The sequence below is a fragment of the Phascolarctos cinereus genome, unplaced genomic scaffold (genome assembly GCF_003287225.1).
Source record: "Phascolarctos cinereus isolate Bilbo 61053 unplaced genomic scaffold, phaCin_HiC Scaffold_5;HRSCAF=322, whole genome shotgun sequence".
Taxonomy (NCBI): domain Eukaryota; kingdom Metazoa; phylum Chordata; class Mammalia; order Diprotodontia; family Phascolarctidae; genus Phascolarctos; species Phascolarctos cinereus.
Window position 1 is genome coordinate 365,982,033 of NW_027555958.1, and position 17,502 is coordinate 365,999,534.

Sequence of the window (17,502 nt, forward strand, 5' to 3'; positions counted from 1 at the left end):
AGTGACTTGCCCAGGGTCACATGGCTAGGAAGTGTCTGAAGTAACATTTGAACTTAGGAAGATGAGCCTTCCTGACTCCAGGTCTGGCACTCTATCCATGAGCTCTTTAGATACTCTGGAAGAGTTGGAAGAGAGTCTGGAAGAATCTCTGGAAGAGATTGATGTTTTGGCAAGATTTAATATTTGGCAAAGCAATATTCAAAGGACCCTCAGAATATATAAACTCTGGGGTAAGCAAAGCACCTGAGTAGCGTGAGGTTTAGTTAATAAAGGAAAATTAAGAGTGTATAAGCCACCATAGCACATGGAATAAATGAATAAAATTTATTAAGCCTTTAACTGTATACCAAAAACTATATTAAAAGCTGAGGATACAAATTCAAAAGGGAGAGAATCCCTGGTTCAAGGAAGTTACATCCTATCAAGACAATACATGTAAGGGAATGTTTCCAGAGAAGAGTTTTTTGGTTTGGGAACACAGGGATGATTAGACATCTACTGCCACATCTTTTCCAGAGGCAATAATAGAATTGCAGTTTTGATTTGATTTTCTTTTACCAGACTCATTGGTGGGAATGGAGGGGATTGGAGAGTGAGATGGAATGAGAGAGTATGGACCTAAGATGGTAGAGCAGCAAGGTGCAGCAGAGTGAGCTACTGCTCCCTCACCCCAACTCCTCCAAACAGATCTAGAAGACACAATAGATCCAATACTGATGAGGAAATCCAAGGGGAAAAAAATCAAATGAGACACGACCCAGTCCCAGATCACAGTTGCAGAGCAGACTGAGGAAAGGATCTGTATACAGGGGTTATGTTCCACGGTGAGGAGTTATGGCAGATGTGCTATGTACCACGCAAGGAAAAAATTCAGAAGCAAGCAATAGACAAGTGGCTTCGAACCCTGGAACAAGACAGGTCTCACATCTAGATTCCAGGCTTCAGAATGGCCTAAAGAACAGAAATCCCAGACTAAAGGGAAGCTTTTAGTTCTGTCACTGTGAACCAGCAGAGCTTCCCAGCTAGATGATAGTGGCTGAGTCCTGCTATTGTTAAACCCAAATCCAAGCTGGGTGGGGTGTTGGGGAGGCCATGGGGACACTGATCAAATTTTGCCCTAGATCAGACCACTTTGGGAGCACTAAAAGCTTGCAAGTCCTCAGCCTGAGTTGTCCCTGATGTCCTAGAATAACACCATATTCAATACCCTAATAATATGGCAGGAGGACCAGCCTAGACCTTTCTTCCAGAAGTGCACAGAACCTGACCTTAACATAAAGTAGTTCAAATACAAAAGTGAAGAGGAACATAAACATGAATGAAAAATGATAAAGAGCTAAATAAGGATCAACTGTTTACATCCAATTGAGAGGAGATGATCTATGTGTCCATTATGAACACTACCATCAAAGGCAATAGAAGCAGTCTAATTAGACAAGGCCAGGGAATGTTTCTGTTATGTCTCACTGATTTTAAGAGAAGAATGGAAAGAGGAAAAAGAAAAATACACTGGGGGGTGGGCGAAAAGGAGGAAAAGTGAGGGGAAATTATCTCACATAATCATGGTATGAAAGCAGACATCTACAAAAATAAAGAGGGAGTGGGGGGAGCAGCCCATTCCCTCCTTATTTTTGTAGATGTCTGCTTGAACTTAAACTTCATTCTCATTTAACTAGTCAAAAGAAGGAAGAATACATACATACACATACACCTAGTTGGGTATAGAAACACATTTCACTTACCAGGGAATTAGGAAGAAAAGGAGAGAATGGGGAAGGAGGAATTAGAAGAAGGGTAGACTAAGTAAGGAAATCATCCTAAGCAAAACAAACTCTAAAGAAGCACAAAAATATTTATAGCTCTTTTTGAGGTAGCAAAGAATGGGAATCTGAGGGGATGTTCATAAATTGAGGAATGCATGAACAAGTTATGGTTTGTAAATGTAATGAAATATAAGAAATTATGGAGAGGGTTTCAGAAAAATCTGAGAAGACTGGTGTGTATAAACTGATGTAAAATAAAGTGAACAAAATCATGAGAACAATTTCTATAATGATAACAATATGATAATGACAAACAACTTTGAAAGAATTAGAAACTCTTATCAGCATAATGACCAACCATGATTCCAGAGGACTAATGATGAAACACACTAATCACCTCCTAAGGGAGACTTGAAAGACTCAGACAAATTTTTTTGGACTCGGTGAATATGGAAACTGGTTTTGATTGACTATATATGTTTGTGATAGGTCTTATTTTTTCTTTTGTTCTCAATTGGAGAATAAGATGGGCAAGTGAGAAGGCTGGAGTTTCCTGACTGAAACAAATAATTTTTTAAAGTAATCAAAAGGCAATTTACATAAATGTCTGGCTCAGAAAATCCATGGTTCTTTGCATATGTGTGTTTTTTTAAAAAATCCTGCTTTCATCTGTGCTTTCTCAGATCATAAATATTTTATTGCTACTAAAAATAATGTTGTCATAATACTATGAGGGAATAAGTGAAAATTTAATGAAATAGAGGACCATCAAATATTCCTACTGAAAAGAGCAGATCTGCATAGAAATTTTGAAAGGAGTTATAAGAAACACAAAAAAGTAAATATGAATAAACAAGAATAAAGAACTAAATGTGGATAAACTGCTTACATTCTAATATGAGGAAATAAAACACGTGTCTCCTCTGAACGTTATAATCATCAGCATTTCTTAAAGGGAATTTGATCAGACAGAAGGCCTAGGAGAGGTTCTATCTCTGTCTGGAACATAACCTCTTCTCAATTCTACTAATCCATCCCATTCCAACTTGCTTCATGTCCTATCTGTAATACTCTAGGAATCATTCAAACTGGTCCTCTGGTAACAGGCTCAATATGGAAATAAAATGAGATATTAATAAGTCATTCAAGAGTTAACAAAAGGAGACCTACTTAGCTCTACCAGGAGAAGGATATGCAACAAGCATATCAAGGACATTTGGTTTGATTTAGCAGAAGAAAGCTTCCTACCGCTGTGTTGCCCATGGTGATTTACCAGTTAAGTATCTGAGAATAACTGGAACTCCTGGTGTCTGTTGTGTATTCAGACAACAGCAAGTGATGTCAACGGATTGATCCGTTAGGATGATTCCAACATCCTTTAAGAAAAAATGAACCTGGGGTGGAGCCAAGATGGCGGAGTGAAAGCAGTGACTTGCTTGAGCTCTCCCCCAAACCCCTCCAAATACTCATAAAAAATGGCTCTAAACAAATTCTGAAGCAGCAGAACCCACAAAAAGACAGAGTGAAACAAATTTCCAGCCCAAGACAACCTGGATGATTGATCAGAAAGGTGTATCGCGTGGGGCTGGGAGCGCAGCGCAGCACAGTGTGGGCGCACAGGCCGCAGCAAACCTGGAGCAGGCCTAAGAGGACTGAATCGCAGGCAGCTTTGGAGGTTTCCAGACTCCTCAATCCACAAATGATAAAGACAACTTAGAAGGTCAGTGAAAAGTCTGTTTCTGTCGGTGGTCAGAGAGGAAGGCGGGGTTTCAGCTCCATTCCCCAAGAGCCTGGGGGGGGGGGGCAGCTGCTTCCCGAGCTTCCGGCCCACAGACTGAGGGGGAATCCAGTGGCTGATCAGAGAGGGACTGCAGGGATCTCTTTGCCAGTGCTCAGGCAGGAATCTCTTGCTTTGCCAGTGTGTGGATCTGGGTCACAGTTCTGGGAGGCGGTGCTGGGGTGAGGAGGAGCGCTGGCGTGGTGGAGCTTGGAGTGGCGGTAGAGAGGAACCCCTCCTCACAGTTACAGGACAGAAAGGAATACTTGTGGTCACAGGCCAGGAAAGGAGTAAACACCTCACCCCTTATCATACCACCTTGTGAGAACTGAAAATTTACAGGCCCCTACAAATATCTCTGAAAACAGCTACACAAACCCCTAAAGCTTGGGACAGTACACTCTCCACATTGGAAGCAGACTCTTACCTTAACAAGGAGTTTAAAACTCAAGTAATTGGCTGGGATCATGAGCAAGCAGCGCAAAAAGAGTCAGACTATATTATCTTACTTTGGTGAAAAAGAAGATCAAAATATACAACCAGAAGAAGACAACAAAGTCAAAGCTCCTACATCCAAAGCCTCCAAGAAAAATATGAATCAGTCCCAAGCCTTGGAAGAGCTCAAAAGGGATTTTGAGAAGCAAGTAAGGGAAGTAGAGGAAAAACTGGGAAGAGAAATGAGAGTGATGCAAGAAAATCATGAAAAACAAGTCAAGAAGAAAATAACACCTTAAAAAACAGCCTAACCCAAATGGCAAAAGAGGTCCAAAAAGCCAATGAGGAGAAAAATGCCCTAAAAAGAAAAATTGGCCAAATGGAAAAGGAAGTCCAAAAGCTTACTGAAGAAAATACTTCCTTAAAAATTAGAATAGAGCAATTGGAAGACAGTGACTTTATGAGAAATCAAGACACTGTAAAACAAATCCAAAAGAATGAAAAATTAGAAAACAATGTGAAATATCTCATTGGAAAAACAACTGACCTGGAGAATAGGTCCAGGAGAGAGAATTTAAAAATTATTGGACTATCTGAAAGCCATGATCAAAAAAAGAGCCTAGACATCATCTTTCAAGAAATTATCAAGGAAAACTGCCCTGATATATAGAACCAGAGGGCAAAATAGAAATTGAAAGAATCCACAGATCTCCTCCTGAAAGAGATCCCCAAAGGAAAACTCCTAGGAATATTGTAGCCAAATTCCAGAGTTCCCAGGTCAAGGAGAAAATATTACAAGCTGCCAGAAGGAAACAATTCAAGTACTGTGGAAACACAATCAGGATAACACAAGATTTAGCAGCTTCTACATTAAAGGACCGCAGGGCATGGAATATAATATTCCGGAGGGCAAAGGAGATAGGATTACAACCAAGAATCACCTACCCAGCAAAACTGAGTATAATCCTTCAGGGGAAAAAATGGTCATTCAGTGAAATAGAGGACTTTCAAGCATTCTGATGAAAAGACCAGAGCTGAATAGAAAATTTGACTTTCAAATACAGGACTCAGTGGAACATGAAGAGGTAAACAGGAAAGAGAAATCATAAGAGACTTATTAAGATTGAACTGTTTACATTCCTGCATGGAAAGATGATATTTGTAACTCATGAGACTTTGTCAGTATTAGGGTAGTTGAAGGAAAAAAATTGTATGTATGTATATATAGATAGATAGAGGGCACAGGGTGAGTTGAAGACTAAGGGGTCATATCTGGAGAATAAAATTAAGGGATGAGAGAGGATGACACTCAGAGAAGAAAGGGAGAGGTAGAATGGGGTAAATTATCTCACAAAAAAAACAAAAAGAAAAGTCTCTTACAGTGGAGGGGAAACAGGGGAAGGTGAGAGGGAATGAGGAATCTTATTCTCATAGGATTTGGCTTAAGGAGGAATAACATACACATTCAATTGGGTATGGAAATCTGTCTTACCCTACAGGAAAATAGGGGGAGAAGAGGACAAGAGAGCAGGGTGGTGATAGAGAGGAGGGCAGATTGGGAAAGAGGGTAATCAGAAGCAAATACTTCTGAGGAGTGAAAGAATAGAATAAATGGGAGGGCAGGATAGGATTAAGGGAAATAGAGTTAGTTTTTCACAAAAAAAAAAAGAAAAGAAAAGAAAAAATGAACCTAACTTACTTTGCGACAGAGGGGTTAAAATATTCTCCCATCCCACCATTGTACCATTCACCCTGGCCATCTCCTTGCCATCCACTCACACCACCTGAGATTGTGCTCTCAGTGAATAAATCTACTCTGCTATGGAGACATCCTGCCTTGTCCTACCCGGTAGGTAGAGTAGTCTGCTTCAGTTGACTGTGAAGCCAGAACAAGATAAGTCTTTACAATTGCCAGACTGGGGACCGTCTCTCTGTCTCTGTCTCTGTCTGTTTCTGTCTGTTTCTGTCTCTCTCTCTTTGGCTGTGTGTTTCTCTCTCTGTCTCTCTATCTCTATCTGTCTCTGTCAATGTCCCTATCTGTCTGTGTCTCTGTCTCTGTCTCTGTCTCTCTCTCTGCCTCTCTCTGTGTCTGTCTCTTTCTCTCTCTCTCCCTGCTACATCCAGAGGGTACACCCTTTGTGGACCCACAGTGCAGGTTCCATGAATATAGCTGGGAAAGAGGGTATATATATTCTTTCTTCTTTTTGGGCCCTATAGCTTGAGGTATTTATGTTTCTATTCTATTTCATTTGTCCTCAGTTTCAGGTGCTGATGGTAACCCCATCAAAATTGGAAGTTCAAGCCATGGGGACCTTAGAGCCAGGATTCCTGGTGGAATGTTGCAGTCAGCCAACCCAGATGGGAAGCCATGAGAAACCAACATGTCTGAGACTCAAACCCAAAATCCAAATCCAAAATCCAAGGAAGGTTTTGGATTTGGAACAGGTGCTATGCTGTATGTGAATGGAGCTAAGCTATAAACCTTATCTCCTCACCTCCTTCCCCTGCTTCTCCTTCCCCCTCAAAAAAAAAAAACAGGTGGTGGGCAGGGAGAGAGGAAAGACTTTTCTTCTCTTGTGCTATGTAATATGTTTGTATATTTGTTTACCCTTGAAATAAATATTGTTTTATAAAAGCTACTCCCACTGTTAGTGATTATATGGAAGTAGGGTCCTATAGTAGAGTGATGGGGACAATTAAGGAATGAACTATGAACTAGGCAAAAGCTGAAGTGCTGATCAATTGTTGACTTGGAAGAAAAAGAGACAGAAACAGTGACATCTTCCCTCTCTCCAAGGGGAAGCCTACTATTTCCATGGGTCAGTTATACTTTATAACTTCTATTTTTCCTTCTAGGATGAGTGAAAGGCAGCTAAAAGAGACTCAGGAAGCTTCAATCTTTTCTCTAAATGTTCATCTTCATTCTTGAACTTTCAAAATAAGATAAAATTTGTTGGCCAATTGTTATATTTGATAATGCTTAGATAGACAAACAGATAATCATAATAACTAACACTTATATAGCACCTACTGTGTGCCAGGCACTGTGCTAAGTGCTTCACAATTATTATCTCATTTGATCCTTGCAACATCCCTGGGAGGTAGTTGCTATTATTATCCCCATTTTGTAGATGAGGAAACTGAATAAAACAGAAGTTGAGTGACTTACCCAGGGTCACTCGGCTAGTATCTGAGGCCAGAAAACTCAGGTGTTTCTGACTATAGACCTGGCACTTTATATACGAGAGAGAGAGAGAGAGAGAGAGAGAGAGAGAGAGAGAGAGAGAGAGAGAGAGAGAGAGAGAGAGAGAATTTCTCTGTTTTAGAAATGAGGTATTCTCTCTCAAGCTGAGTCAGGCTGGGATTCAGAAAGAGCTGACCAGGAGAGGAAAGTGGAAGGATTGGTATTAGACTTTCATAAGCCCTAAAAAAGTTTCCAAGCCTCAGAATTCCCTAGATGCCTTTTTGTTTCAGGATAAAAGAGGTAGTAAATCAGAAGCGCCATGTGGTAGGAAAATAAGGTTACTACTTCAGTGAGAGTTACTCAGGGCTTTTCCACTGTGCTTCGAAAGCCAAATTCTGAACAGGACAGGGGAGAGCTACACATCCATGCTTTTTCATCAGAAAAGGCTCCAATAGAAAGTGTTCCATTGGGAAGAATGTCCCCATAGCAACTCAGCAGCCACTAGTGCCTAACCTGTACTCACAACCCCTAACCCCAACCCCTTTGTCTTCCACCTTATAGTCACTTCCACCTACTGAAGGCCACTTTAGGGCCAAGCTAAAAAACAACAACAACAACAACAAACAATTAATCCATTTTCAAGTCATATGACAATATCTATCATGTCCCCTCTCAGATCCAGGTCTTTTTTCCAGGAAAAACATCTTCAGTTCCTTCAGTCCTCCTATGGTATAAACCTGAGGCCCTTTTCTATCTTATAGTATTCTCTTGATATTCTGTAGTTTAATGTCCTTCCTAAAATGTGATGCCCATGACTAAAATAATGCTCCGTGTACAGTCTGACCACAGTAGAGTATAGTAAAACTATACCAGTCTAGTCCTAGGCTCTCAACGTGAAGCGTAAAATCATATTAGACTCTCTTGGTTTCTATAACATATTGTTTGCTGTCCACTAAAACCTTCCATTTTTTTTCCAGATTAATTATCTAGCTCTTTTTGTTATTGTTTAGTCAGTTAGTCATATCCAGCTCTCTGTGATTCCATTTGGAGTTTTCATGGCAAGAATACTGGAGTGGTTTCTTATTTCCTTCTCCAGCTCATTTTACAGATGAGGAAACTGAGGCAAAAGGGTTAAGGGACCAGGGTCACATAGCTAGTAAGTGTCTGCCACTGGTCCTCCTGACTCCAGGGCTGGTACTGTATCTAAGGTGTCACCTAGCTGGTCCCCTGGGCTATCTAGCTATGCCTTCCCCATATTTTACCTCTGAAGTTGATTTTTTTTTCATCCTTTGTAAAACTTTATGTAAATAAATAGCCTTTGGCCGTGCCCACAGGGGACAATAATTCAAGATACTGGGAAGGAAGGGAATCTGGTAACTGTGGCCCCTGGCTGACACTGATTGAATCTCAAATTCATCCTGCTCACCAAACTTTGGAAAAGGATTTTGAGGATAGAAGAACCAGGAAAGTGAGCAAGAGGAGGAACAAGGAAGCAAAAAAAAAAAGTGGATGTAAAATAAAGAACAGGGTGTCACAGGAGCTATCATACTGGGTTGAAGGAAAGATCAGAACTTATTGCACTTGGAAACTGCTGAGAATCTCTGTGTTGTTGATTTAGGGTCAATAGCAAGGAGGATGAATCCCTTTCTCCTTTTCTTCCTCTTCCTCATTCTCCCTCATATCTTTTCCTTAAAGGTTTGCTTTAGTTTCTAGTGCTTTTACCTGTAACAAAAGTGTAATAATAATGATGATAATAATCATTAGCATCACCAGCAGCAGCAGCAGCTTTGCTTAGCGCCTAAACATCTAGATGAAAGAGGCTGGGAGGAACTGGGAAGATTCTGTCTGGAAGTGAAAGACACCTTTTTTTTTTTAAGTTAGGCTGGGGACCTGAAGCTGGAGTGTCCTGGTAAATGTTCAACAACTGGATCTCTAAAAATTTATCAAACACATTTCAGTTTAATCTACATTATTTACATTTTCTCCATCACTTTCTTAAGTGTAGAAACCAAGAACACAATAAACCAAGCACCGATTTATAACATTTGCCAATTTCCAAGATTTAAATGCTCACACTGAAATTTGAATAATCAGATAAAGGGTGCCAACATGAACTGGCTCCAGCACACTCCTGGATTGAAGTAATTAAGCAAAAAAATAAAAATTTTGGAGGTCTTAGGGGAGGTGGGAGAGGGGAACTAGTATTGAACTGTTACAAGCCTGGCCAAAAAAAAAAACTTTTGAAAAACCTAGGAATGTCCAGTTTGAAATCAAGAACTCTTAATAAACCCAGGTTACAAGATGCAAAACTATTTCCCTTTCCTTCCCAGACCCCCCTTCCCTCCCCAGCTGTAGTAATTTGGCTGGCAGGGTATGAAAATAAAGCCATGACTCTACAAAAGTAGGGAAAATGAGTGGCTTGGAAGGGAACATAACCCTGATGGGAAACTAGGGAAGCTCCATTCATTGAAAGGGAAAAGGATCAAGTTGTCCCACCAGCATTCAGATAGGTCCTCTGGATCAGGGCACAGGCTGATACCTCATCTTGCCTTGTTCACTAGTGACACCTGGTGTCTGACGGTGAGATTTATTCCTAATTCCATTTTAGTAAATTCGACCCAATTCTCTAGTTTTTTGAGATCTTTTCAGAAACTTGTTCTGTTAGGCTAGATGTCATCTATCCCTCTTAGCTTTGGGTATTTTGCAAATCTGCTGGAACTGGACTCCATTTGAAAGATACTAACTAGCAAAAGCGAGACCCTCGCTTTGTTCTGGGTCTTTCTGACCTGGTTGCAGTTGAGGTCCTTAAAATAGGGAATATATAAACAGACTTATAGTCCATAAGAAGGGGAAATGCCGGTTAGAGAAATAGCATATGTAATATGCCTCACAAACTTCACTATTTTGATCTGCTTTCCTTTTTAAAAAATCAAGTATTAAGTAGTTTTAATAATTACCACTTTGTAGTCACAGACACTGTCTTCTTAAACAATTCTATCTCTGGTTTCTGGAAGAGAAAGTACTAGGAGAAAAAGTAGAAGGGGGAAAGATGTAAGCTCAAGGAAAAGTTGTAAACCTGATTTAGAGGGTTTTGAAATTGTGAATAAGATTAGAAATTGGATTGGAGGAGAACACATTTGTTAATATTTGAAGAGAAGTTGAAGAACTACAACTGAAAGAGGAAAAAGAAGGAAGAGACAACTAGATGGCACAGTGGACAGAGTACCGGCCCTAGAGTGAGGAGGACCAGAGTTCAAATCCAGCCTCAGACACTTACTAGCTAGGTGACCCTGGACAAGTAACTTAACCCCAACTGCCTCCAGAAGAAAAGAAAAAGAAAAGGAAGGGAACAGAAGGACATAAGAAAGAGGAAATAGAACAGAAAGAAAAGAACTATGGAAAATAAGCAGAAGAGGAAGGGAAAGCTCTTGAGCCATGAAAATAGGAGCTAAAAGACATAGAAGGAGGTAAAAGATTCAAGGATCTCACAGATAAAATTAGTTCAGACAAGATACCTGCCCCAAGAAGCTAGAGAAGGAAATGTAAGTTTGGTATAGGTCTCAAAGTGGTTTCAGTGGTGTCGGACTCTTTGGGACCCCTCATTGGGGTTTTCTTGGCAAAGAAATTGGAGGATTTTGCCATTTCCTTCTCCAGCTCATTTTACAGATGAGGAAACTGTATAGATAATAAGCAAGATGAACTGAAGATCCTAACATAAGGAAGCAAATTTTATGTCATAAATATCATTAAGACTTGATGAGACCCATGACTGTAATATGGTTCTGGAAAGATATATACCTCAATTCAAAAGGAACAGGATGATAATAATAGCAATAGCTAACATTTATACAGAACTTTGTTTTGCAAAGTACTTTATCAATGTTAACTGATTTTATCTCAAAACAATCCTAAGAAGTAGGTATTATTATTATCTCTATTTTACAAACGAGGAAACTTAGGCAAGGAGACATTAAGTGACTTTTCCAGAATCACATAGCTAGTAACTATGTGAGGTCACATTTGAACTCAGGTCTTCTTTACTCAAAGTCCAGCACTTGAGTGGGCTCACCTAGCTATCTCTAATAGATATATACAGAGCAACAGTTCTCACGCTTTCTATACTCAGGAGTCTTTCACTCTCTTAAAAATGCTTGATCAGGACAGCTAGGTGACTCAGTGGATAGAACACCAGCCCGGAGTTAGGAAGACCTAAATTCAAATCCAGCCTCAGACACTTGACATTTCCTAGCTGTGTGACCGTAGGCAAGTCACTTAATTCCTATTGCCTTGCCAAAAAAAAAAAAAAGACTGAGGACCCCCCTCTCAAGAGTTTTTGTTTATATGGGAGATAGATATATATACATACATATGTATATATATATATATACACACAGTATGTTATAAATTAAATATCTTAGTATTGTTATGAAAATAGTTCTGACAGCTTAGACGCTCTGAAAGGGTCATGGAGATCCTCAGGGGTCCCTAGACCACAGTTTGAGAACCACTGAAAGGTTAAGAACATCATATATTAAGATCTATTCCTCCAAGGAAATCCAAGGCAATGGTGAAATATTTAGATGAATATCAATAGAGCCAGAAACAGAAATTACATTGTCATCAGAGTATAATGCCATGTAAACAGAAAAATGAATTCAGGAAACATATCACAAGCCTAGTGTGGAGACACAATTTGATAGTGATAATAACCAGTTATCTGGATCTGCTGGTTTCTCTCTCTCTCTCTCTGTCTCTCTCTCTCTCTCTTTCTGACAAAAGCATAGCACATAATAATTTCTTCACTTATTTAATAGGTGCAATAATCTCCCATGGAGAAGAGGATGGGAAGCCTACTTCTAAAAAAGCATAATAAAGTACCCTGCTCCCCAATTTGGAACACACACACAGACATTCCATACCTGGTTCAGGTCTTTTAATAATGTGATGAAGAGATAGACTGCCATCTATGACTAGACTGTGGGTACTCACCTGGAACTAGAGTACATTCAAAAGGCATTAACTAGCAAAAGCCAGGCAGCTAGGTGGCATGGTGGATAGAGTGCCTGGCCTAGAGTCAGGAAGACTCATTTTCCTGAGTTCAAAGCCTCAGACAATTACTAGATGCTGTGTGATTCTAGACAAGTCATTTCACTCTGTTTGCCTCAGTTTCCTCATCTATAAAATGAGCTGGAGAAGGAAAGGGCAAACCACTCTAGTATCTCTGCCAAGAAAACCCCAAATGGAGTCATGAAGAGTTGGACACAAATGAAACAACTAAGCAACAAAGTACAAGGCCTTTATTTTGTTCTGGATATTTCTGGTCTAGCTGCTTTTTAAGTGCATGTTTTTAGGACAGTGGGCCCTAGGTTTATGGGGTGGGAAGTGGAGGGGTGTGATGGTAAATGTTTTATAGCTACTATTTTTACTGTGCTATCTTAGTAAATGTGTATGCTAAAACAACAACAACAACAAAAAGTCTCTTGGGAAAAGTCTTTCCAAGTCTCCTTTCATCCTCCAAAAAGTTTTTTTTTTCTTTTTTAAAGACTGAATCTCAAACATGAAGAGGTAAACAGGAAAGAGAAATCATAAGAGACTTATTAAGATTGAACTGTTTACATTCCTGCATGGAAAGATGATATTTATAACTCATGAGACCTTTGTCAGTATTAGGGTACTTGGAGGAAAAAAGTTATATGTATGATAGATAGATAGATAGATAGATAGATAGATAGATAGATAGATAGAGGGCACAGGGTGAGCTGAAGATTAAGGGGTCATATCTGGAGAATAAAATGAAGGGATGAGAGAGGATTATATTTGGAGAAGAAGAAAGGGAGAGGTAGAATGGGGTAAATTATCTCACAAAAAAAAAAAACAACAGAAAAGTCTCTTACAGTGGAAGGGGAAACAGGGGAAGGTGAGAGGGAATGAGTGAATCTTATTCTCATAGGATTTGGCTTAAGGAGGGAATAACATACACATTCAATTGGGTATGGAAATCTGTCTTACCCTACAGGAAAATAGGGGGGGAAAGGGGACAAGAGAGCAGGGGGATGATAGAGAGGAGGGCAGATTGGGAAAGGGGTTAATCAGAAGTAAATACTTCTGAGGAAAGACAGGATCAAAAGAAAGAATAGAATAAATGGGAGGGCAGGATAGGATTAAGGGAAATAGAGTAAGTTTTTCACAACATGTCTACTATGGACGTGTTTTGCATAACTGCACATGTACCACTTATATTGAGTTGCTTCCTTTTCAATGAGGGTGGGTGGGGAGGGAGGAAGAGAGAAAATTTGAAACCTAAAGTTTTAAAAACATATGTTTAAAAAAAATGTTTTCATATGCTACTGGGAAATAAATATAGGAAATGGGGTACAGAAGTCTATCCTGCCCTACAGGAAAATAGAAAGGGAAGGGGATAAGAGAAGGGGAGAGAGATAGAAGAGAGGACAGAGTAGGGGAAGGGATATTCAGGATGCATGCCATCTTGGGGTGGGGGGAGGGGGAAGATGGGGTGAAAATTTGGAACTCAAAAACTTGTGGAAGTGAATGTTGAAAACTAAAAATAAATAAATTTATATTAAAAAAAAAAGACTGAATCTCATTATTTCATGCAGATGGGAAATGCAGGGCCTTCTCATGGGCCAATCACACTACCACTGATCAGCATGGGAGCTTACTCCATTTCCAACCTAGGCTGGTTTTCTCCTCCTTAGGCAACTTGGTAGCTCCCCAGAACCCATTGGACTATTGTGATGCTGGGCTAAAACATACACTTAATCCATTTTAGCCCACTGCAGCTCAGAATTTACCAGCTAGCCTTAGCCTCCCAGGTAAATGAGACCTACAGGTGTGTATCACCACACCCACCAGAGAGCTTTAAAAATTCTCCTAATACCAGAACTCCACCCTCCCATACTGATTTCCCACTCTTATCATGATCCCATGAGAAGTGTCCTTTCTTCTCTGCTTGAAAGACATGAAATGGCAGAGTATTTAGAATTTATGCATCCTTGCAGGCAATTAGTTCAGTCTTGCCGGACAGTTAATAGTAGTACTAAATAGATTGAATCTGTCTGGTATTCACATCTCATCAGTAACCTCTGCCTCTCAGACCGGTGGGCAGGGCCATGGGCTCCAGGGCTTTTATTTAAGCAGTCTGGCACAGTTTTTCTCCACTGCTACACTGCTTTTGCACTTCTTTGGAACCTTGGAGTCATGCCCCCACTTTGAGTACCTGAATGAACCCCCCCCCAGTTTTTCAACTTCTTCCCTGTATTGTCTTCTACCATTAGATTGTAAGTTCCTTGAGGACAGGTACTATCTTTGTTTCTATTTCTATCTGTATCCCTAGTGTTTTGCATAGTGCTTGGCTCACAATGTTTATTGACTGACTAACTACTAAACTTTTGGAAGCTGTGTACTTAGACTTCTCTTTGGAAAAAATCAGAAGTATATGGACATGGCTGTACATGCATAATTTATATTATATCAAATTGCCTCCTCAGGGAGCGATGAGGGGAAAAAGGAATGGAGGGACTGAATTAAGGGACTCAAAATTTCAAAATACAAATTTAATTGAAAATATATATAAATTTTTTAAAAAATATAGTGGACAGAGGCAAATAAGGTAGGTGACAGTTCTTTAGATTAAAAAAAAAAAGCATATGGAAAACATCCTTGTACTGACTGATCACTTTATCCAGTCTACAAAGGACCCCCTTCATGCACACACAATCAGAGGACCTCTTTGGTTTGTGGGTGCTTTGACCAAAGTGTTATAAGGGAAGTATTTCTCTTTAAATGACTTCCCTATCAGGAGCTTCTTTAATTAGGGTACAGATTTTGAAAGTAAATCAACTCACACAAACTTCACGTAGCACAAATCTAGAGCCATCATTATCGCCATGGAATGTTCCAGCTAGAACACTTCAAATGCATCTTCTTAAATACACTGAAAACAATCATCTCATAGAAAATGGCATCATCGAGCCAAGACATAAATCCTCTGGAACACAATTCTGATGCCACGGGGATTTATCTCCATATTTGTGCAAGAATTTTGCCTGCCCACTGCTTTGGAATGTTGGGAGAATGGAAAAGACCACAAAGTCGCGTGAGCTGAACTAAAAGAAAGAGATCATTAAACTTTTAAAAAGTCTTTTCCTATTCCTGCCACTAGGTGATTCCCTCTACATTAGAAAGATTTTTAAAGCAGCTTTCTGCTTGAATGGGCTTTCTATTCTCTCTGTATTCTCCAAGTTTTGTCTCATTTTCTCTGTTGGCTCATAAGAGAAGAGAAATCGGCAAAAATATGTTGACAGATAAGAAGTACCCTTGATTTGGGGAGTACAAAAAACACTCCTTCCCCAGTAGCCTGCTCATAGTGATTTTAAATGCCTTCAAAAGACGATCATAAATACACCTAGTGATTAGAAGAACTGAATTAAAATTAATTAACAGACTCATAAGGTGACACGATACTCTCCTGTTATCCTTTGGCTCTTTTTAAAGAGATCTCCATTGCTAAAAAGGCCAAGCTACAAATAAAGTTATGCATTCCAGCAGGATAGGTTATCATTGGAAATCTATCACTTCTGAGAAACAAAATTTTTTGGGAATCTTTAAGCAATTATTGTCTTAAGAACTATCTTCTGTGAAAACACAACCTTTTAAAAAAATGACTATCCCTGGCACTTTAATTTTTCCAAATTACTCCAATCACTGTTGTCTCATTACAACTCTATTTGTTTTCATTGTATTCTCTGCTTCTCAGCGAAGAAGAAGAAGAAGAAGAAGAAGAAGAAGAAGAAGAAGAAGAAGAAGAAGAAGTTTCTTGTCCAAGTTCTAGGTTCCAAAATAAAATGATGGCGAAGCTGAGACCTAGAACAAATTTGCCTGAAGAGATGACAATCAATATCATCATGTCATAATTTAAGCTCAAGTTCCCTTTTTCTCACTTTCAATTGCAATTTTCATGTGGCCATTGGGGCATGTATCTGAACATCCCAAAATCTGGGTAACTTGACACAATAGAATAAGGAAATAATAACAATTAAGAGAATTTCCAGAGTCCTGTGTGCACTGGCCACTAAACAGCTATTAACTTGAGGAGAGATGAACATTATACCAATAGCAATTCTTTTATCCCAGAGAATGAGTCACAGGCTTTTAAAGCACAAGGGACCTTAGTATAAAGTTATCTCTACCTCTGTTTCTTCATCTCTAAAGTAAAGGGACTGAATTAAGGTCCCCCTAGTTCCCACTGTCACCCAATGTTCATGTCCAATCCCTTCATTTTAAAGAGGAGGACAGTATGATTGAGAGGGGAGAAGGCCTATGAAGTTCTTTCCTATTCAGATTTTGTGTTCCTGGGGAAATGCCATGTAACAAAGGTCTCACTGAAAACATTGGCTTTGGATCCTCTGATTACATTTCCCTAGATTCATTGGGGGTGACCACTTTTGCAAGTCATGCTCAAACCTCTAATATTCTGGAGCTTCCACCAATTAGTGCTACCTCCTTTGCCTCTTCCATTAAGGGAAGAGGAAGGAATAAGCACTTATTAAGCACCTACTATGTACCAGGCACTGTGTTAAATGTTTTTTGCAAATATTATCTAATTTGATCTTCACAACAACCTTGAGAGGTAGGTGCTGTTGTTATCCCCATTTTACAGTTGAGGAAACTGAGGCAGACAGGTTAAGTAACTTAGCTAGGGTCATACAGCTAGTAAGTGTCTGAGGGCAGATTTGAACTTGTCTTCCTGATTCTGGCACATAGTAGATGTTTAATAAATGTTTATTATTGATTGATTGATTCCAGGCCCAGCATTCTATCCACTGAGACACCAATTACATTTAGAGGCAAAAGTAGTCTCTTTTGGTAGTCCGACTCTCTGATTACAGTTACCGATTATAGTTGCCCATCTCCATCACATCCTTGAAGCCCTGCAACAGGTTTGGGGGAACCTTCTCAGTGGAAATTTGGGGGGGGCTAGCCTAGCAGAGGGAGAGATTTTGCCTTATCTATAGGGGAGATTCTATTTGTTGTTGTTTTAGCTATTTTGATCATTGTGTTTCAATATAATTTGTTTCCTTTGTAATTCTATGTTTTTTATTTTATATATTTAAAAATATTCTGAGAAGGGGTCCTTAGGCTTAATCACACACACACACACACACACACACACACACACACACACACACACACACACTCTCACACAAAATTAAGAGCCCCGGACCTAAGAAGAGAAACAATCACTCACCCTTGGGTAAATTCATGAAATTGATTTGGGAATTCTTTTAATCAGCCCTACTCATAACAAAGATAATGGTTAAAAG